The 23,320-nt window shown below is 36.0% G+C and overlaps 1 protein-coding gene across 2 annotated transcripts in view; it reads right to left on the bottom strand.

Annotated features, from left to right (window-relative positions):
• The window catches only part of NBEA (neurobeachin), an 817,699-nt gene that overhangs the window by 29,156 nt on the left and 765,223 nt on the right, over window positions 1–23,320 (bottom strand). The gene's annotated exons all lie outside the window — the stretch shown is intronic.

Here is a 23,320-nt window from a genome sequence, read left to right as displayed (position 1 = left end):
TATTTGTGATACTCATGAAACAAGACGAATTAAGAATCCTGGTCTGGATTAGCTCACATACATGATTTCTATCTGAGCTAACATTTATAGTTCAGAATAATTCATAAAATAAATTGGAGTTTTTATATTATAATTGTTATATGGATTCCTATTCTTCTAAAAATTATTTTGTTGAGTATTGAGCAGTCTCATCTAACTCTTTTATCTCACTTATTTTTCACAAGCTCTCTCTTTATTTGCATGAGGGGCCATATGTGCTAGTCATCGCTGTGACATGCCTTATTCCTTTACCTGCTCCATGTCTTGCTTAATTGCCTTTTTTCCCTTCTTTCCTTCTCCCCCAAGAAAGTCCTATGTCCTCTATGAATCAAGATACATAGCTGGAATTAAATCTTCAGAAGAGGAAGAAAATATGCTATGGGGTATGTGCATTGTATGTCTGTCTATTAATATAAAAGACCTCACAGCCAAGGTAACAGTAAATGCAGTGACAGTAAAGCAGAGTTCAGAACAATCTTCAATTACATTCAAAATTTTCTAAAAGAAAAAAATTACTTTTTAAGTGAATGAGTGTGCTTTCTTCCTCTCATTGTATTTAACAGTAAATAAAAACTTTGGCTAATCTTGTTTTTTCCACTGTGCAGGTAAATTTAACCAGACACATTTTTCTCCTGTAGGAACTTTACAACTTCTAACCTTTTTTGTAAATGTGATTTAGTGTTGTCTTTCAGATGAAATGCCATCAGGTCAAGTGCCATGAGTGTGAAGAAGCTAATAAGATGGCTGTCAAGTGACCGGTTTTACCCATTTCCCTTGGTATGTACAATCTTTTACATTGTTTTTCAGAAAAGTCAGCATTTTATAAAGGTTATAAAGCTGCAGGTTATACTACCCACAATCCAATATATCAGCCTATGTCCACATTCTAGTCAATTATTAACAATTTTCAGAAAATTCAAGAAAAAATTAGTAAAAGTGATTACTTGGGAACACAGAGAAGGAATTTCAAAAATTTCCTTAGTATTATGTTTATCTCACTGTACAGCTCTTACTTAGACTCATAGATAGAGAGCATGCAGACAGTTCTGGTGGGGGTGGGGGTGTTTTGGGAGTGGGGGGATTGAGTAAAAAAGAAAAAAAAAGAACTCATGGACATGGACTACAGTGTGGTGATTGCAGGGAGTAAGAGGGTGGGTGGAGGTGGAAGAGGACAGAGTGGATAAATGGTAATGAAAAAAATAAAATAAAATATACTTTTTTGAAAGAATGATTTTATGTTACTGTTTAAAAGTTGATACTATTCTTTGTACCAACAAAACCCCGACATACAACTAAAAATATATGTGGTTTATTTCATCCTTCTGTCTTATCTTCAAGTCTATCAATTCTATATCAAATAGGAAACAAAAACAATGGAATTTTGAGAAGTCTGCAAGATAAAATAAAAGATTATTTAATGGAGGACTGTATTTTAACTGATAAGCTTTTGCTCCTGGTTTATTGTTGTAATAAAACAAGATCATATAAAGCATTACTTTTTAATGCTGGAAAAACAGAACAAAGTAAATCAAGCAAATAATATCTCCAGTTTATTATTTCTTGCTTTATAAACATTGAAATATATAAAAAATTAAAACGCTACTTTATATCCAACTGCTTCCAGTTTTTCATGGAAACTACAAAATAGAAGAACAAACATGTTTCCTTTTGTTTTAACAATCAGCTGCATTAAGCCTAAGTCTACACAGTACTAGCAAAGTTATTAGAATATTTAAGCAAATATTTGGTAAGTTAATTAAAAAAGAACCACATCTGCTTTAACTATCAGACTGTGCTAGACAATATTTGAGGGAGGGGATTCTGATTTGTTCATTTACCTGCCTCAGTGCTTGCTTTTATTCTTTTAGTATAAACCTAAAAAAATGAAGAGACTTATCCTCCTGCTGCATTCTATTTCCTCTTTGCAATGATGAATTATAATGATGATATTACATAGCTGACTTAACAGATAATAAATGTGAAAAAACAAGCATCCCTATCCATTGGATAGAAAATGCTCCGTCCAGAACATTTTTCTTCAAATTAGGTCAATGCCATTGTTGGCAAGGTCACTCAATTTTTCTACTTAAAAATAAGTATAGCAGTTCCTTGAATAACATTGTTTCATTGCATGTTGTTTCCTCATAACATTGATGAGATGCTATAAGAACTTAACTCTTATTTATAAAAATATCAATCAGCTATGGTAGAATGTGTTTCATTTAAAATAGCAGAACCCACTGAAGATGTGCACTGAGGACTTACTGTATAACTCAGGTAGGAAAACTGTATTTTTTTTCCTTTTTTGTTAATCCTCACCTGAGAGTATTTTTTCCATTGCTTTTTCAGACAGAGTGGAAGGGAGGGAGGAGGAGAAAGAGAGAGAGAAACATTGACTGGTTGCCTCCTGCCCCAACCTGGGGTGGGGAGAGAACCCACAACCCAAGTACATGCCCTTGACTGGGAACTGAACCCTTGGCTCATTGGTGTGCAGGGTGGGCCACACCTGCCAGTGCAAAAGTGAATGCATTTTAATGTAGCAGGTAGTAGTGGTCCTACCTGGACGCTTTAAATGTCCGCTTATCCTAGAGTAGTGACTAACTCAGGGGGAACAGAGAAGTTAGCTGGACCATCTTCTTTGCTCCTGGGGAACTGGCCTCCATGGACTGCATCACTGGTGCTCCTTTGCTCTCTGGATTCTCAATGCATTCAGCCAATGAAAGCTCAGGATAGGAGATAGGAAGGTGATGGTCCCTCCGTCCAATTTGGCAGTGGCTGGGGTGCATTCCTCTACCTAAGGCCACAACTCCTCTTGGGTGACCACTTTCCCAAGGCTACTTCTCTTCCCAGGTTCTGGTAAAGGCTCCCTCCCCTTGTAACCTCAGGACTAATGATGATAATCACCGGGTGATTCAGCTCCTTTTGTTCATCCACATTATCCTGCCCTATCTCTGTGAATAGGACTCTCTTCATTATCCTTTAAAACTGTTTAAGTTGTGGTAAAACATACATAACAAAATTTACCATCTAAACTATATTTAAGTGTAATGTTAAGAACATTCACTCTGTTGTGCAAGGCATCTCCAGAATACTTTTCATCTTGCAAAACTGAAACTCTGTCCCCATTAAACAACTCCCCATTCCCCTGGACACTATCCTTCTGCTTTCTGTCTCTTTGATTTTGACTACTCTAGATACTCATAGAAGTAAAATCATATAGTATTTGGTGACTGGCTTATTTAATTTAGCATAATGTCCTTAAGATCCATCCCTGTTGTAGCATATGTCAGAATGTCCTTTTTAAAGACTAAATTACATCCCATGGTATGAATAATCACATTTTGCTTACCCATTCACCTGCTGATGGGCCCTTGGGGTTGCTTCCACCTCTTGGCTATTGTGCCTAATGCTGCTATGAACATTGTGGTACAAATATTTCTTTGAAATCCCGCTTTCAGGGGTTTTGGATATATAGTCAGAACTGAATCATATGGTAGCTCTATTTTTAATTTTTTGAAGAGCCTCCATACTGGTTTTCAGAGAGCCTGCACCATTTTACATTCCTACCAATAGGGGACAATAGTTCCAATTTCTCCACATCCTTGCCAATACTTGCTATTTTTTGGACAGCATCAAACCTAATGGATGTGAGGTGGTAACTCATGTGGTTTGATTTTCATTTGCTTAATCATTAGTGGTGCTAAGCATTTTTTCATGTGCTTGTTGGCCATTTGTAAATCTTCCTTAGAGTCTTCCTTACCCCCTTGAGAGTGTAATATCCTAAGATCCTGGAAGGCACAAATAAGATTGGTATTCAAGCCTAATATATAGGAGAAATGCTGGGTAGCTTTTGTTTAATTTCTTGGTGGAACCAACCAAAATATGATAATATTCAAGCAAGAGACATTTTCACTGATGATTTAGGATGTTTGGGGAATAAACACTATTATAAAGCTGTGAAGTCTCCTTGCAGTCTATATTTGGATAATCCTCAAGAAGAAAACTAAAACACTCTTTTCTGGGTGATTTAGAGACTGACCTACCTGAAAGCAAGGGTTTTAGGAGATTATCTATTAAGGATTCTTCCAGGTTTTTAGTTCTTTGCTCACTTTTGGGTTGGCCATTAGAGTACATGAGTATAGGACTCAACCCAGAAATGCTTAATGCTATGTGAGAAGAATCAGTACATCTCTGTCAAATCTTCCCTGGTTGACTAATTTATATAAAGTAAACTAAGCTGGCTGATTCAGGAGATGGAAGAAGAAGGGAGGAAGTTGAGGGGAAGGCAGTGATGGAGGAGGGAAATGAGAGATAAGTAGTGCCCTCCTTTCACCATATGGACTAAGTTTACTTGGAGTGTCTGATTACAAAAAGAAAATAATAATTAAAATGATAAAAGTTGAAATAGATTTGCTTGGTATGTGCAATGACATCTACAAATGATGTATTATAGAACTGTACACCTGAAACCTATATAATTTTATTAACCAATGTAACCACGCAAAATTGAATAAAAGTTTTAAAGAAAGACAAAGATTCACCAGGTGGTAGCTATAAACATTTCAAAATGAAATCATTCACTTTCATTAAACTAAATTCAGATGAGAAATAGTATTGCATATATTTGGTAGAACAAAATGCTCTTCTTTGATTTTGACATAGTGGGAAACAATAATTTAGATACATGATACTGAGAATTCAAAGGGCTTTAAATAGGCCCATTATCAATATGTTTAAAACCTTTAAAAATTAGTCCTAAACATCTAACTGAAATGGTTAGGTACTTAGATTGAAGAATATCTACTTCAACAAATTGAAGCATGCAACATGTTTTGAATAACTGTTGATTTATGCCAAGGGAACAAGAGGTAACAACAGTGTAAAATAACTGAAACCTATGTTAACAGAGATAAGGAAATCCCTTCCAGCTATTTCTGTTACCAACAGCAGGCTGCAATTTTCATCCATCTTCCTTATGTCAAATACAACGTTAGATGCTTATGAAAGTATTTGCTGTTAGTTTCTGAAAATCAATAATTAGCACTTTTCAATACCACACAATAAAAATAATATAAAGAGGAGGAAAAGCACATCTCACATAAGTGACACACATCCCACTTTGAGTAGCTGCATTATTTGTGCTTTTCTAGTGGATGGTTGACGACCAAGGAGTAGCTAAGGACTGTGGTCATTATGAGAAGAAAGACAAACCTATATTAAAGATATATTCACTAATTAATATTAAATGTTTGTCATTATTTCCTTGATACTAATTTCTATGTAGAAACTTTATTCATTGAATCTTGGCAATGCAAGCATTATTGCAGTGGATAAGAAACAATATGTAAACAGATACATTTAAATCGATACTCTTAGTAGTTTTAGGGATCATAATATTCTTCTTGCTCCCAAAGTGATTCTTTAAATTCAGAACCTACCTAATGTGTATTTCCACTCCAATGATTTAAAATGGAGGGGTTTTCTTTCTATTTTAATTTAGTTTTTGAATTTATTAACAGTTTTAGGTCAGTAAAACTTCTAGTAATTATAGGGAGAAAAGATAGTTTTAAGAAACCTTTATCGGATGCTCTGTTGATCATTTGTTAAAATCATGTCTCAGAATACTTGGCCAGGAGAAGGAACCTGAACATCCCTCTTATGAAGACAGTTAGGCATCATGGCACTTGTAAATGGACAACACTGTGATACAAACCACTCAAGTGGTCCAGAAGGATGGTGATATCCCTTGTCAGATCAAATAAAGAAGTCAGAAATTGGGAAAGAAAAAAACAAAACACGGGACTACAATTCATAGGATGAATAAGCAATGCTTATACAGGCCATCAATGTCACTACAAAAACTTTCATTTAGATTGTCAGGATGAGAAGTGGGTTAATTTTCTTCCTTATAAATTTTATTAATTCACCTTCTAGGGAAGCCAGCATTACAGCTGCTTTGGTTAAAGACACATCTGTTCTGTTGGTTCCTGACAGATCTATCATGTCAGTTCTCTGTAGTAGCAAGGAATGTTTCAGCAAGAAAATAAAGTGAAAACTGAAGCGATCTATGGGCATATTTTCACTATAGCAGATCCACAGGAATGCATAGTTATCTCTGTCAGGTAAAAAGGAAAAAAAAATATAATTTAAGAAGACCAATAAATATTAGTAACAAAAAATTAGACTAAAAACACCACATTTTTATGACTACTGATAATATTAAATATATTTAATGTTTTAATATTTCCAGAATAAATGTGTATGTATGCATAAACGGGACATCTGTTCTAAATGTATGAGAAAAAAATAGCTTTTTTGATAGGTGTGTATGTGTATATTTCTCATTGTCAAAGAGAAGCCATGTAAATCATTTTTCAGTTTGGCAGTGTCGACAGTAGATATTTTGACAGAGAGATATAAATTTTTAAAACAAAATTTCTTCCAACGTATTTAATTTGATTATGCTTTTAGATAATAATAATGTTTGTGTAGCACTTTATAATTTAGAAAGTATTTTCACATATTTTTTCTCCTGTGATCCTCAAATATAGCCCCATGAGATAGGTATAATTTCTGTTATCATTTTATGTGGGAAAACAAAGATACATAAAAGTAAAATGACTCAATGTGACTCAAGTAATAAAAACAGGGCCATTATTTAGCAAGTTATCTGATTTCTACCTTTCTATCTCATTTTATTGCCTACTACATACCATATAATCACAAACTGAGGAAGACAGGCTTGACCAATTATATCCATTCACATAAATGTGATAAATTTTGAAAAACAATTTTAGAAATATGATCCACCTATTATATGAGTATGCACAACAAAAAATTTAGTGTGGAATTTAATTTGCAATCTCTACTAACCAAATATTAACTATGGCATAATCCCATAGTACCTTTTTTAAAAATTAAATTTATTGTAATAACAATGGTTAATATGAACATATAAGTTTTAGGTGTGGGTTTCTATGTTACAAGATCTGTATATTGCAGTGTGTGCCCATGACCAAAAGTCACATCTTCTCCCATCACCATATATTAAGATCTCCTTCACCTGGCACCCCCTTTCCTCTGACAGCCACCATATTGCAGTTTGTATCCACAAATTGCAGTTTTATATCCCACATATGAGTGAAATCATATGGTTCTTAGCTTTTTCTGACTGACTTATTTCACTTGGCATAATATCCTCAAGGGCCATCCATGTTGTTGCAAATGGCAGTATTTCATCCTTTTTTATGGCTGAGTAGTATTCCATTGTGTACCTGTACCACATCTTCTTTACCCAGTTCTCTATTGCAGAAAACTTTGGTTGTTTCCATGTCTTGGCCACAGTGAATACTGCTACAATGAACATAGGGGTGCATTTATCTTTGCAAATACATGTTTTAGAGTTTTCCAGGTATATACTCAGGAGAGGGATTACTGGGTGATACAGCAGCTCTATGCTTAATGTTTTTAGGAATCACCAGACTGCTTTCCATAGTGGTTGTACAAGTCTATGTTCCCACCAGCAGTGAATGAGGGTTCCCTTTTCTCCACAACCTGTCCAACACTTGTTATGGCTTGTCTTGTTGATAACAGCCACTCGAACAGGTATGAGATGGTATCTCATTGTAGTTTTCATATACATTTCCCTAATTGCTAGTGAAGTTGAACATCTTTTCATATATCTATTGGCTGCTCGTGTGTATTCTTGGGAAAGGTGTTTATTTGGGTCCTCTGCCCACTTTTTGCTTCAGTTGTTTGTTTGGTGTTGAGTTTTATGAGTTCTTTATATATTTTGGAAATTAAACCTTTGTCAGAGCTGTTGGCAAATATCATCTCCAATCTTGTTGGCTCCCGCTTTGTTTTGTTGTCAGTTTCTTTTGCTGTGCAGAAGCCTTTTAGTTTGATATAGTTCCCTTCATTTATTTTTGCCTTTACTTCCCTTGCCTTTGAGGTCGGGTTCATAAAATGTTCTCTATGACCAAGGTCCATATGTTTGGTACCTACGTTTTCTTCTATGTAACTTATTGTTTAGGATCTCACATTTAGTTCTTTGATCCATTTTGAGTTGATTTTTGTAAATGGGGAAAAACTGTAATCCAGTTTAATTCTTCTGAATATGGCTTTCCAGTTTTCCCAGCACCATTTATTGAAGAGACTGTCTTTACTGCATTGTGTGTTTCTGGCTCCTTTGTCAGAAATTATCTGCCGATATACATGTGGTTTTATATCTGGGCTCTCTATTCTGTTCCACTGATCTGTGTGTCTGTTTCTGTGCCAATACCATCTGCTTTGATTATATCATAGCCTTGTAGTTTAATTTGAAGTCAGGTAATGTGATGCTTCCAGATTCATTCTTTTTTTTGTCTGGATTGGTTTGGCTATTCTGGGTTTTTTGTGGTTCCATACAAATCTGATGATTTCTCATTTTATTTCTTAAAAGAATGACATTGGTATTTTGATGGGAATTGCATTAAATCTGTATACTGCTTTGGGTAATATGGCCATTTTAACCATGTTGATTCTTCCAATCCATGAACGTGGGATATTTTTCCATTTTGTTGTGTCTTTTTCAGTCTCTCTTAATAATGCTTTGTAATTTTCAGCACATAGCTCTTTCACATTCTTTGTTAAGTTTATTCCTAGGTATTTTATTCTTTTGGTTGCAATTGCAAAAGGAATTGTTTCTTTCATTTCTTTTTCTGAAGTTTTGTTGTTAGTATACAAGAATGCAATGGATTTTTGTACATTGATTTTGTATCCTGCACCTCTACTGTATTTGTTTATTGTTTCTAATAGTTTTTTGGTGAGGTCTATAGGGATTTCTATAACAGAATCATGTCATCCACAAAAAGTGACAGTTTTCCTTCCTCCTTTCCTATTTGGATGCCTTTTATTTATTTCTCTTGCCTTACTGCTCTGTCTAGAACTCTCAGAACTATGTTGAATAAGAGTGGTGAGAGTGGACATCCTTGTCTTATTCCTGATCTTAGAGGAAAACCTTTCAGGTTTTGTTTTGTTTTGTTTTGTTTTTCCTTTCTTAATTTTTGCCAGTTTGATTCCTGGTCAGGGTACATGCCCAAGTTATAGGCTCGATCACCAACAGGGAGTGTGCAAGAGGCAGCCAATTGATGTTGACATTTCTCTCTTATTGACATTTCTATCTCTCTCTCCTTCTCCATTCCTCTCTCTCTAAAAATCATTTAAAACACACACACACACATATATTTTGGTTAACATGGAAGAAATAGGTGTTTTATTTATTTATTTATTTATTTATTTATTTATTTATTTATATTATTTTTTAAAGTTTCTTTATCTTTATTGTTGAGAATATTACAGATGTCTCCTTTTTATCCCCACTGATCCCCTCCACCTCACATCCATCCCACCCACAGGCTTTCCCCAAACCAATGTCTGTGTCAGTGAGTTATGGTTATAAACAAATAAGTTCTTTGATTAATCTCTCCCTACCCACACCCCCCTCTCAACCTTCCCTCTGAGATCCCTCAGTCTGTTCCATGCTTCTATGTCTCTGGATCCACTTTGTTCATCAGTTTATTTTGTTTATTATATTCCACATATAAGTGAGATCATGTGGTACTTGTCTTTCTCTGACTGCTTATTCACTTAGCATAATACCGTCTAGTTCCCTCCATGCTGTGCCAAAGGATAAAATATCCTTCCTTGTTACAGCTGCATAGTATTCCATGGTATAAATGTGCCACAGCTTTTTTATCCACTCATCTACTGATGAGCACTTGGGCTGTTTCCAGATCTTAGCTATTGTAAATTGGGCTGCTGTGAACATAGGGGTGCATAAGTTCTTTGTGACTGCTGTTTTGGTTTCTTAGGATATATTCCTAGAAGTGGGATCACTGGGTCAAATGGCAGGTAAATTTTTAATCTTTTGAGGAAACTCTATACTGCTTTCCATAGTGGCTTCACCAGTCTGCATTCCCACCAGCAGTGTACTAAGGTGCCTTTTTCTCCACACTCTCGCCACCACTTGTAGTTTCTTGAATTGTTGATGGTAGCCATTCTGACAGGTGTGAAGTGATACCTCATTGTGGTTTTAATTTGCATCTCTCTGATGATTAGTGACATTGAGCATTTTTTCATATGTCTCTTAGCCATTTGTATGTCCTCTTTGGAGAAGTGTATAATTAGGCCCTTTGCCCATTTTTTAATTGGATTGTTTGTCTTCATTTTGTTAAGTGTGAGTTCTTAATGTATTTTGAATATTAACCCTTTATTCGATGTATCATTGGGAAATATGCTCTGCCATAGAGTGGGCTCCCTTTTTGTTTTGTTGATGGTTTCTTTTGCTGTGCTTTTTATTTTGACGCAGTCCCATTTGTTTATTTTCTCCTTAGTTTCTCTTGCCCTAGGAAATGTATCAGGAAACATATTGCAATGAGAGATGTCTGAGATTTTGCTGCCTATGTTTCCCTCCAGCATTTTTATGGTTTCATGCCTTACATCTAAGTCTTCTATCCATTTTGAGTTTATTTTTGTGTATGGCATATGTTGGTGGTCTAGTTTCATTTTTTTGCATGTACCTGTCCTATTTTCCAAACACCCATCACTGAAAAGACTGTCTTTACTCCATTATATGTTCTTGCCTCCTTTATCAAATATTAATTGATCATGAGGACATGGGTCAATTTCTGGGTTCTCTGTTCTGTTCCACTGATCTATATGTCTCTTCTTGTGCCAGTACCAGGCTGTTTTGATTACAGTGGATTTGTAGTATAACGTGATATCTGGTATTGTGATCCCTCCAACTTTGTTCTTTCTCAAGACAGTTGTGGCTATTCAGGTGTTTTTTGGTTCCATATACATTTTTGAAGTGTGTGTTCTAGATCAGTGAAATATGCTGTTGATATTTTAATAGGGATTGCATTGAATTTATAGATTGCTTTGGGTAGTATGGACATTTTAATGATGTTAATTCTTCCAATCCATGAACATGGTATATTTTTCCATTTGTTTATATCTTCCTCTATTTCTTTTTTCAATGTTCTGTAGTTTTCTGAATAAAGGTCTTTTACATCTTTGGTTAAGTTTATTCCTAGGTATCTTATTTTTTTAGTTGCAATGGTAAATGGTATTTTTTTTTAGTTTCTCTTTCTGAGAGTTCATTATTGGTGTATAAAAATGCCATCAATTTCTGGGTATAAATTTTGTATCCTAGTACCTTGCTGAATTCATTTTTTAAATCTAGTAGATTTTTTGTGGAGTCTTTAGGATTCTCTATGTACAATATCATGTCATCTGCAAATAATGACAGTTTTGTTTCCTCCTTTCCAATAAGGATGCCTTTTAACTTTTCTTCTTGTCTGATCGCTGTGGCTAGGACTTCCAGCACTAAGTTGAATAAGAGTGGTGAGAGTGGACACCCTTATCTTGTTCCTGTTCTTAGGGGAAATGGTTTTAGTTTTTGCCCGTTGAGTATGATGTTGGCTGTAGGATTGTCATATATAACCTTTATTATGTTGAGGTATGATCCCTCTATTCCCACTTTGCTGAGAGTTTTTATCAAAAATGGGTGTTGGAGTGTACTGAATGCTTTCTCTGCATCTATGGATATGATCATGCGATTTTTTTCTTTCAGTTTGTTTATGTGATATATCACATTTATTTCTTTGAGAACACTGTACTAGCCTTGCACTCCTGGAATAAATACCACTTGGTATGGTGTATGATCATTTTAATATATTCCTGGCTCCTATTTCCTAATATTTTGTTGAGGATTTTAGCATCTACGTTCATCAGGGATGTTGGTTTGTAATTCTCTTTCTTTGTAGTGTCTTTATCTGGTTTTGGAATTAGGCTAATGCTGGCCTCATAAAAAGAGTTTGGAATTGTTCCTTCCTCTTGGATTTTTTGAAATAGTTTGGGGAGGACAGGTGTTAATTCTTCTTTGAATGTTTGGTAAAACTCCCCAGTGAAGTCATCTGGGCCAAGGCTTTTGTGTGCTGGGAGCCCTTTGATTACTGTTTCACCTTCATCAGCACTTATTGGCCTATTTAGGCTTTCTGACTCTTCCTGATTGAGCTTCGGAAGGTTGTATTTTTCTAGGAATTCATCCATTTCGTCCAGGTTGTCCAGCTTGGTGGCATATAGTTGAACATAGTATTTTCTTACAATCCTTTGTATTTCTGTTGTGTCAGGTGTTATTTCACCTCTTTTCTTTCTGATTTTGTTTATTTGGGTCCTCTCTCTGTTTCTTGATGAGCCTGGCTAAAAGTTCATCAATCTTGTTTACCTTTTCAAAGAATCAGCTCTTGGTTTCATTGATCTTTGTATTTCTTTTAGTCTGTATATCATTTATTTCTGCTCTGATCTTTATTTTTTCTTTCCTTCTATTTACTCTGGGCTTTTCTTATTTTTCTCTTTCTAAGTGTTTAAGTTGTAATGTTAGAGAGTCTATTAGAACTTTTTCTTGTTTTTTGAGATAGGCTTGTAGTACTATGAACTTCCCTCTCAGGACTGCTTTCATTGTGTCCCATAGATTTGGAGTTGTGTGTTCATTTTCATTTTTTTTCCAGGAAGATTTTTTTTTGTTTCTTAATCTCTTTGGTAACCCATTAATTATTTAAAAACATGCTTTTCAGTTTCCACTTGTTTTAATGTTTTTCAGTGTTTTTTATTGTAGTTGATTTCTAATTTCATGCCACTGTGATCCGAGAGGATGCTTGATATTTTAGTCTTCTTGAACTTGTAGATACTTGTTTTGTGTCCTAACATGTAGTCTATCTTTGAGAATGTCCCATGTGCTCTTGAGAAGAAAGTATATTCTGCAGCTTTGGGTAAGAATGTTCTGTAATTGTCAATTAAATCCATCTGATCTAGTGTATCATTTAGGGTCACTGTTTCCTTGTTGATTTTTTTGTCTAGAATTCCTATCCAGTGAAGTCAGTGGGATGTTAAAGTCCCCTAGTATGACTGTATTGCTGTCGATCTCTCCCTTAAAGTCCTCTAGAAGTTTTTTTTTAAATAAATTTAGGTGTTCCTATATTAGGTGCATATATGTTTATCAGGGTTATAAATTCTTGTTGGATTCATCCCTTTAGTATTATGTATTGACCTTTCTTGTCTCTCCTTATGGTTTTCATTTTGAAGTCTATTTTTTCTGATATGAGTAGTGGTACCCCAGCTTTTTTTTCATTTCCATTTGCATGGAAATTTTTTCCATCCCTTCACTCTCATCCTGTATGAGTCTTTTCTTCAGAGATGGGTTTCTTGTAGACAGTATATATTTGGGTCATGTTTTCTTATCCATTCAGCCACTCTATATCTTTTTATTGAGGTATTTGATCCATTTACATTTAAGGTTATTATTGAAAGATACTTATCTACTGCCATTTTGTTTCTTTATACCTATGTTTCCCATTCTCTTTATTTCTACTTCTAATTATAGCAGTCCCTTTCATATTTCCTGTAATGTTGGTTTTGTAGTGATAAAGTCTTTTAACCTTTTTTTCGAGGAAGATCTTTATTTCACTATCCATCTTGACTGATAAAATTGCTGGATAGAGTAATCTTGGTTTCAGATTCTTCTTTTGCATTACCTTGAATACTTCATGCCATTTCCTTCTGGCCTGTAGAGTTTCTGATGAGAAGTCAGATGACAGCCTTATGGGGATTCCTTTGTAGATAACAGATTGCTTTTCTCTAGCTTCCTTTAAGATTCTCCCTTTGTCTTGGATTCTCGGCATTTTAATTATGATGTGTCTGAGTGTGAGCCTCTTTGGATTCTTCTTGCTTGGGACTCTCTGTGCCCCCATAACTTGTGTGCCTTTTTCCTTGACCAGGTTACAAAAGTTTTCTGCCATTATTTCATCAAATAGGTTCTCTAAACCCTGCTTACTTTCAACCGCCTCTGGCACTCCTATAATACCAATATTGTTACATTTCATGCTGTCCCACAGCTCCCTTAGACTGTCCTCCTGTTTTTTAATTGTTTTTTGTTTTTGGGTCTCTGACTGAGTGATTTTTTTCTACCCTGTCTTCTAATTCACTGATCTGAACCTCAGCTTCCTCTAATCTGTTGTTTATTCCTTCCAATGTATTCTTTATTTCTGCTATGTTATTCATTTTTCACAGTTTCAATATCTTTTTTCATGCTATAACCATCCTTACAATCAGTATTCTGAACTCTGTATCTGAGAGACTGCTTATCCGCATTTCATTTGGCTCTTTTTCTGGAGACTTCTCTTGTTCTTTCATTTTGTTCTTGTTTTTGGTCTCCCCCGTTTTGCCTACTTTTTGGGGTTTGTTTTTAAGTGTTAGGTAGATATGCTAGGACCTTCAGTCTTTTGGGAGGGTCTCTGGTACAGGTCAATTTCACATGCAGTTTGTGACTGGCGCTGAGTACCCTGTTTGGGGTTATCAACAACCCCAGGCTTGAGGTCTCCACTGCTGGGCTGGTTGCATTTGGACAGGATGAAGATGCACACCATAGTCTGCTTTTCTAAGGCCTGGGTCCCAAAACAGATCAGGCAGAGATTCAAAAGCACCCTGAGGTCTGCCTCTGCCTGCAGACTGATTAATCTGATTCTCTTAATAAGCCTCTGGCTCTAGAAGCTCCACAGGGTGGGGCAGCTGGTTGTTCTCAGTCTCTTAAAAAGCTTCCGGCTGTAGAAACTCCTCTGGGCAGGGCAAGAGGCTCTGCAGCAGGGTGTGGACAATTGCTTCCCCTCCTCAGACAATAGCCAAAAATTTGCCTCCGGAGAAATATGTCCCCCACAGTCTGGGGGAATGACTCCCAGACTCTCACCACAGAGCTCCAGTCCACTCCACTCCCCCTCCGCCAGAGTCCAAGGTGAGTGGCTGCACACAAAATGTTGTGTGTTGGCCCTTTAAGAGGGTGCCTGCATTTCCAGCTGACTCTCCCTTGCAGACAGAAACCCTGCTGCTTTTCACAGCCAGATGTTGTGTGGGCACCTTTCTCAGTTCTGGTGCTCTTGGCTGGGAAGCCCATGCTGGGGTTTAGGACCCAGAGTCCTCAGTGGGAACTCCCCACAGCTGAGATATCCCTCTGGACCTTCAGTTGCTGCCTGTGGAAGCCCATCCAGCCCTCTCACATCCGCACTTTCTACCAGGCTCTATGTGATCTCCACTTTTCCTCCTTGGTTATGAGGGTGCTCCCCAGCTAGTCTTTAGTTGGTTTTCAGGATCGCTTTTCTGTTTTAGTTGTAAATCCAGATTGGTCCCAGGACAGTGTCAGTGTAGCATCCACTCAGTCTTCTGCCATTGTGGATCTCCCCAGTTTTTCACCATTGAATGTGATATTATCTGAGGGGTTATCATAGATGGCCTTTATTATGTTAAGGTACTTTCCTTCTATTCCTATTTTATTGAGTGTTTTAATCATAAATGGATGTTGTATCTTATCAAATGCTTTTTCTGCATCTATTGATAAGATCATGTGATTTTTATCTTTTCTTTTGTTAGGGTGGTGTATTACAGTGATTGATTACGTATGTTGAACAATCCTTGTGCCCTGGAATAAACCCCACTTGATCATGATGTATTATTTTTTTGATGTACTGCTGTATTCGATTTGCTAGTATTTCGTTTAGGACTTTTGCATCTGTATTCATCAGAGATACTGATTTTTAGTTTTCTTTTTTTGTGTTATCCTTGCCAGATTTTGGTATTAGGGTTATATTGACCTCATAAAATGTGTTAGAAAGTATTGCCTCTTCTTCAACTTATTGGAAGAGTTTGAGAAGGATAGGTTTTCAATCATGTTTGAACGTTTGGTAGAATTCACTAGTAAAGCCATCTAGTCCTGGACTTTTATTTTTGGTACATTTTTTATGGTTATTTCAGTTTCCTCCCTGCTGACTGGTCTATTTAGATTTTCCAATTCTTCATGATTTAGTCCAAGAAGGTTATATATTTCTAGGAACTTATCCATCTCTCCTAGGTTATTGAATTTGGTGGCACATAGTTTTTCATAATATTCTATTATGATCCTTTGTATATCTGTGATGTCTGTGGTGACTTCACCTCTCATTTCTGATTTTGTTTATATCGACCTTTTCTCATTTTTCTTTTTTCTTTATTTTTAAAATATGTTTTAATTTATTTTATTGAGAGGAACGGAGAGGGAAAGAGAGAGAGAAACATCAATGATGAGAGAGAATCATTGATCAGCAGCCTCCCGGATGCCCCCTACTGGAGATCGAGCCCCCCAACCTGGCCATGTGCCCTGGCTGGGAATTGTACTGTGATAGCCTGGATCATAGACCAATGCTCAAACTCTGAGCCACAGCAGCCGTGGTCTTTTCCCTTTTTTCCTTAGTGAGTCTAACCAGGGGTTTGTCAATTTTATTAAGCATTTTAAAGAACCAACTCTTTGTTTTATTATTATTTTTGTATAGAATTCAAAAATTTCATTGAATTCTGCTCTAATTTTTATGATTTCCTTTCTTCTGCTGACTTTGGGTTGCTTTTGCTCATCTTCTAGTTCTATAAGATGTGATGTTAGGTTATTTACTTGGAATTTCTTTTGTTTCTTGAGACAGATCTGTAATGATATAAACTTCCCTCTTATTACTGCTTTTTCTGCATCCTAGAATTTTTGATATGTTGTACTGTCATTCTCATTTGTCTCTATCTATCTCTTGATGTCATTTTTTATTTCTTCTTGACCCAGTCATTTTCTAGTAGTATGTTGTTTAATCTCCATGTGTTTATGGGTTTCTTTACTTCCCTTTTGCAGTTGCTTTCTGATTTCAAGGCATTGTGGTCAAAGAATATGCTTGGTAAAATTTCAATCTTCTTGAATTTGTTGATGCTAGTTCTGTGACCCAACATATGGTCTATCCTTGATAATGTTCCATGTGCACTGGAAGAATGTATAATCTCAGTTCTAGAATGAAAGTCTTTGTAAATGTCAATTATGTCCATTTGGTGTAGTGTGTCATTTAAGGCTGATATTTCTTTATTGATTTTCTGTTCAGTTGAACTGTCTAGAGCTGTCAATGGAGTATTAATGTCTTCAACTATGATTGTGTTTTGATCTGTTTCTCCCTTTAGTTCTGTCAGTAGCTGCTTTATATATTTCAGTGCTCCCCGGTTGGGTACATCTATATTAAGAAGTGTTATGTTTTCTTGATGTAGCATCCCCTTTATCATTACAAAGTGTCCATCTTTGTCTTGTTATCTTTGTTGTCTTGAAATCTATTTTGTCAGATATAAGTATGGCTACACCTGCTTTTCAGCGCATGTTATTTGCTTGGAGAATCATTTTCCACCCTTTTACTTTGAATCTAACTTTGTCTTTGCAGCTTAGCTGTCTCTTGTAGGCAGAACATGGTTGGGTTTTGTTTTTCGATCCACTCTGCTACTCTGTGCCTCTTTATTGGTGAATTCTGACCATTTACATTTAGGGTAATTATTGATGTATGAGGATTCCCTGTAGCCATTTTATCTTTTGTTTTCTGGTAGCTCTGTGCTTCCATTGGTTCTTTTCCTTTGTACTTCTCTCTGTTTTATTTGGTGGTGTTTCATACTTCTTTCCTCTGCATCCTCCTTTTTGAGCTATGTGTCGTCGTTTGGAGATTTTTGTGTGTGGTTACCATTAGATTTATAAAAAATAAAGTTGCGTATATACAATAATTCTTGTTTTGAGTGCATCTGATGTTCATCCTCCTTTGCCAGTTCACACCTCTCTCCCTCTCCCTTTATGTTTTTGTTGTAACAAATTAACCCTGTTTATGCTGTAAGTTTTTGGCGATCTTACTCATAGTGTTGTGACTTTATGTTCTTTGTTTTAGGTAGAACAAATAACTCCTTTGAGTATTTCCTGCAATGGAGGTTTTCTGGTGATAAAATCTCTCAGCTTCTGTATGTCTGGGAATGCCTTTATTTCTCCTTCATATTTAAAGAATAATTTTGCTGGATAAATTTTTCGTCGCTGGTAATTTCTCTCTTTCAAATGTTTAATATTTGGTTTCACACTCTTCTGATTTGTAGAGTTTCTGCTGAGAAGTCAGATGAAATTCTGATAGGTTTTCCTTTGTAGGTAACTTCTTTCTTTTCCCTGGCTGCTTTGAGGATTTTTTTCTTTGTCATTGTTTTTTGACAGTTTTAATACAATGTGAGTTGGAAAGGGACTCTTAGAATTGATGTAACTAGGTGTTCTGTTTGCTTCTTGGATTTGGGGATCTAGTTCTTCCCATAGGCTTGGTAAGTTCTCATCCACTATTTGTTTGAATAGACTCTCTGTTCCCCTTTCCCTCTCTTCTTCATCAGGAATGCCTATTATTCTAATATTGCTGTTTCTGATGGAGTCAGATAGTTCTTGTAGAGCTCTTCCATTTTTCTTTATGCTCAGGTCTCTCTCTTCTTCTGTCAGCATCATTTCTAGATTTCTGTCTTCAATATCACTAATTCTTTCCTCCATCTGAATGGCTCTGTTTTCTATGCTCAGTAGCTCATTCCTAATCTCCTTGAATGAGTGCTTCATTTCCAGGATTTCTGATAGGTTCTTTTTTAAAGTTTCAATATCTTTGGTAAAGTATTGATTTTGTTCATTGATTTGTTTTCTGAGGGCACTGAATTGCCCTCCTATATTTTCTCTCATCTCATGGAGTATTTTCAGAACTGCAATCTTGAATTCTATGTCATTTATATCACATATTTCCATGTGGGCCAACTTGCTTTCTAGGGATTTTTCCATTTTCTCTGTGATCATCCTTGTTGCCGTGGTTATTCATAGTACTTGCTACCCTCCTTTGTCTAGGCATAAATATCCCTTCTATACCAGCATTCCCTGAAGAGGTCTTTCTACTATTTTTCAGCAGATGTCACTGAATCGCAAGATTTTTTTACCTTTGTGATCTCCCAGACTTGACCTCTGCAGCTTCTTTAAGACAGTACAGCCATGCCTCTTAGGGGTGGGGTTTGTTTTGCCCTCACCATAATGGTGACCCTGGACCTCCACAGAATCCAGCCCCAAGCACCAAACCGGGAATCAGTTACAGAAGGAAACAACAGTTCCACTGCAACAGCCCTTGGTTTTCAGATAAAATGTTCATTGGCCCGACACCGAGGCAATGGGAGGTTTTGGCAGTCCATGGGGCCGCAGGGCTCTGTAGTTCTGTTTCTTTGTCAGAAACACCCCTGTGTGACAGTGGAAAGCCACGTCACAAAACCGTGCCCTCTGTCAGGCATCTGCTGGCTCAGTCACTGCTCACTCTGTTTGCCCTGCTGGACTGCCCCTGCAGCTTTCTGTTCCTCCCACCAAAAGAAGCATCTGCTACTGCCAGCTTCCTCCCCTCTCTTGACCCTGCCACAAAGTCCCAGCTGCAGGGCTGCATCTGTGGCCACTGTCTGAGCTTTCCTTCCATCTTGTCTCCTCGCTTATTCCTGGTTGCCCACCTTTAGATGTTTCAGTGCACGGGTCTCTCAGGTGTTCCTCTATATTGAGTAGGGAATTCTTTGTTGAATTATAGTTAAAATTTACATGGGGTTCATTACACCATTCTCTCTACTTTTGTAAGAAAAATAAAGTTTTCCATACCATTCTAACACACCTTTAGTAGAGCAGTACTTCTTAAGCTTTAATGTCTCAAATAAGTCAGCTGGGATCTCCTTAAATGCATTACCTAATTTAGTAGGTTGGGGAGGCCTGAGTGTCTGAAGTTCAAAGAAATTCCCAGGTGTTGCTGATACCTGTGGTCTATGGACCACATTTGAGTAGCAAGGAGATAGAAAATCATGGCACCAGATAATTACTAACTTAGGTAGGTCATAAGATGGAGTTTCTCAGTCATCATTTGGTAAGCAAAAATCACATAATTTTTTATTAATATGTAAAAATTGATAAGAAAAAATATTCATTATCATGCTTAAAGTAATCACTTAGCCCATTGAGCTCATCTATAAAAAATGTGTCTAGATTATGATGTAAGTCAAGACTTAAGACAATTCAAATAATATCTAATAGACAACAGATCTAGTGTTTACATATTAAGAAAATCTTTGCACCAGAACTGTTCTGTCATGTTTCTGCTCAGAGGCTGTCATGATAAAGCTTATTATCAATTACTGCTTTACAAGTATTTTCTCAACCAGAGATCCGAAGCTGTCAAAGAATGTCAATTTAAAGTCTGACATAGAGAAGAAAATTATCTGTTATTCTGACCTCTAATTTCTTGACATTTTAATGCCATAATTGCTGTGGTTAGTGCTGCTTCATGATTTCACCTGTCAAGGAAGAACGAATCAATAACCTTAAATCATTTCTTAAATTTTAGCTCTAACATCAAAGCTCAAAATGTGAGATTTTTTTTTTTTTTTTTACAAAAGGGACATTCATACATCAGATATATCTCTTTTAAATCAGTGTTTAATATAAGGATTTAAAAGAAACGTCTTCCTTAGGCTAGTTGGAGTTTAGTGTAAGATAACTGTAATGAGCCTTCCTTTGATTTTATTTATGTGAAATGTAGTGATCTCAGCATTTAAAAATACTAAGATAAATATCACAAAATAAAGAGAATATATTTAGTTCAGTACAAGGGTTAACATTCTGAACACTGCTTTTTTCCCAAGAGCTTATGTCCGACTATTTAGGTAGGTATCAACTCTTTCAAGTCACAGCACCACAGGGAAGACCTCCAGGAAGTCTATGTTGATGGTTTGATAAAGGTGTTGTGCATCCCAGAGGGCCTCCTCACAGGGGTACTGTGTATGTAAGGGGGCACAGATGACTACCGAACAATGAATATGCTATACTTCATTCCACTTCTCTACATGGCTCTTTCTTCTGACAGTATATGCTAAGTGCTTTTATATTGGGAAACGTATGTTCTATATTATCCCTCCTTTATAGAGAGAGCAACTGAGGTGGAGTGAGATTAATCACTTGGCCACATTAGATAGCTCACAGGATTCGGCTGGGTTCTCCTCTGCTGCAGGTTCTTAAATGTTAGTGAACTTTTGTTGTGGGAATATGTTAGGTTGGTGGTAGAGGAGATAAGGGTAGGGAGTGGGGAGAGAGAAAATTAGCTCATATCCCATGAGATCATTTAATTTGTTGATACATTTAATCTGCTGAGTTGACAAAGGTCCATAGGGTCAGGGTAAACATCTCGGCTGGTCTATGTTGGCTGGGGGAAGGAAGATAACAAGTGTTCTAGGTACATGCTTCCTCACCCAGTATTCTGAAAAATAAGAGTTATTGGGTCTGGGAGGCAAGCATGGAGCCTAGGGAGGGAGGACACATATCACCAAAATAATTCTCAGAGTTTCTCTAATGGAACCTCAGTATTCAGCAGTGATGTGCTAGAGGAGAGTCCTGAACTAAAGTACCCTAGCACTCAACTGTCTGCATCACTAGGGGTCATCAGGAGCAGTACGTAACATATTGATCTGATCATCTATACAATAAGCAAAAATTTGGGTTGAACCACTCCCACTCAAATGAAAAATTTTACATTACAAATTTTCATGTAATGATTTATTAGAAAGTTTTACAGTTTGACAATTAAGACCTATGCATTGTTTCTTTCACTATCCAGAGCAATGGTGCAGTATTTTGTAGAAGCAGATTTTTTTTTTATAGGATTCAAATCATAAACACTATACCCATGTAAAGAAAGTCACAGTTCTGATTCCATTTTCTTTTAATGCTCTCATTAACCTCTTTTCCCTCCTCTCATTTAAATATAAAAAATCTGCTATTTTTCTGTCAATTTTAATGCCGCCTTGCACTTTCATTTCATGCAATATGCTTAAAATATTTGTATTTGTCCAAGAGGATTAACTTGCAACTTCTTTATAAGAACAGAACCTTATAATGGATAAAAATATATAATAAAATATTCGGGAGCAAAATTGACTACAATATTTAAAAGTCAAAAAATAATTTGGAGTTGGTTTTGGAATCAAATAAGAAGCTATTCTAATAATTTTCTTTTGTTATGATTCTAAGGTATTAGATCTAAAAGGAGAATATAATTTGTAAGGAGTTTATAGAACTGGGCATGTGTTAAGCAAAGGTGTATTGTTAAGAGAATAATTAAGCTCAGAATTATCTCCTACAAAATAATCTTATTACAGTTTGAACACAACTGGGGAGATACTAAATTAGGTGAGTGTAATGTTTTGTAGAGAAAATCCCCTATTTCCACAACTAATTTCATTATATCTGGCTTCTCTCTCATTCATTTATTATCTGTCTCTATCTCTTACTCCCAGCGTCAGGCAATAATTCTACTTCCTTGTGCACACAATATGATATAATATTCTACTTAATGCCATGCTTGAAATGTGTTCTTTGAATATTAGTCAAAAGGGTCCAATGATCAGTGATCATGAGGCACCTTCCCTTCTATTTCCTCTTCTTGGCTTGAAGCCATACAAATAAAGTCATTTTTTTTTTTTTAAATAAAAGTATGCAGGAAATAACTTTATGGATGCGCATCATTCTTGTAGAACTTTATTTTTCCAAATCTACAAATTTCCCATCTCTAAAATAAAAAGTAAAAGAATTAAAAAAGCATTCCACTGAATGGAAATGTACAAATGATTACTTGTTTTGCATAGAGCAGATGGCAGATATCTGGTAGAAGGAACACTGAAATAGAGCATCCTTGCAGAGACACTTATGTAGCAGCTGTTGCATGTTCACTCTTTTCACCTATCTGAAATCATTTTGTGCAATGTGGAAGTGATTTAAATAATATTTTATCTGAATATTTTCACTAAAAATACTTAGGCAAATACTATAACACAGGAATTTTTAATTGGTGTGCTGTAAGAATTTTTAAAACATGCAATACCTGACTATTTAGTTAGAGGCACTGACCTCTTTCCCTTAGATTGTTAAATAAAAAAGTGACAACAGCCAACACAATACTGTCTGTATGAAGTCAAAATTATACCTATTTTTTGTCAGATCTGCAAAAAATATATATTTTTGTGTATGCTGCACAATTTTAGTAATTAGTTTATGTGTGCCATGAAATTAAAAAGGTTGAAAATTGCTACTGTAATATATAATTCCCAACTGTTAGCTATAAAATTTCAGGGTGAGAACATATGGGAATAAAATACTACAGCCTCATTGGTACATTTTTTGAGTATTCTGCCTAGGTTATAATTTTGCTTTTATTAAAAAACACACACAGGAAGATTATTTTTATGTGAACTATTATATTTAAATATTCAACTAGGTTTCACTAATAACACACATAAGGTATTAAGCATTTTAATGAAGATGCTGAAGTAAATGAAATTAGGGTATTGGAGTGCATTA

This window comes from Miniopterus schreibersii, assembly GCF_964146895.1.
Source record: "Miniopterus schreibersii genome assembly, chromosome: 2".
NCBI lineage: Eukaryota > Metazoa > Chordata > Mammalia > Chiroptera > Miniopteridae > Miniopterus > Miniopterus schreibersii.
Note: the sequence above shows the minus strand (reverse complement) of the source record. Positions and strands in the feature narration are given on the sequence as shown.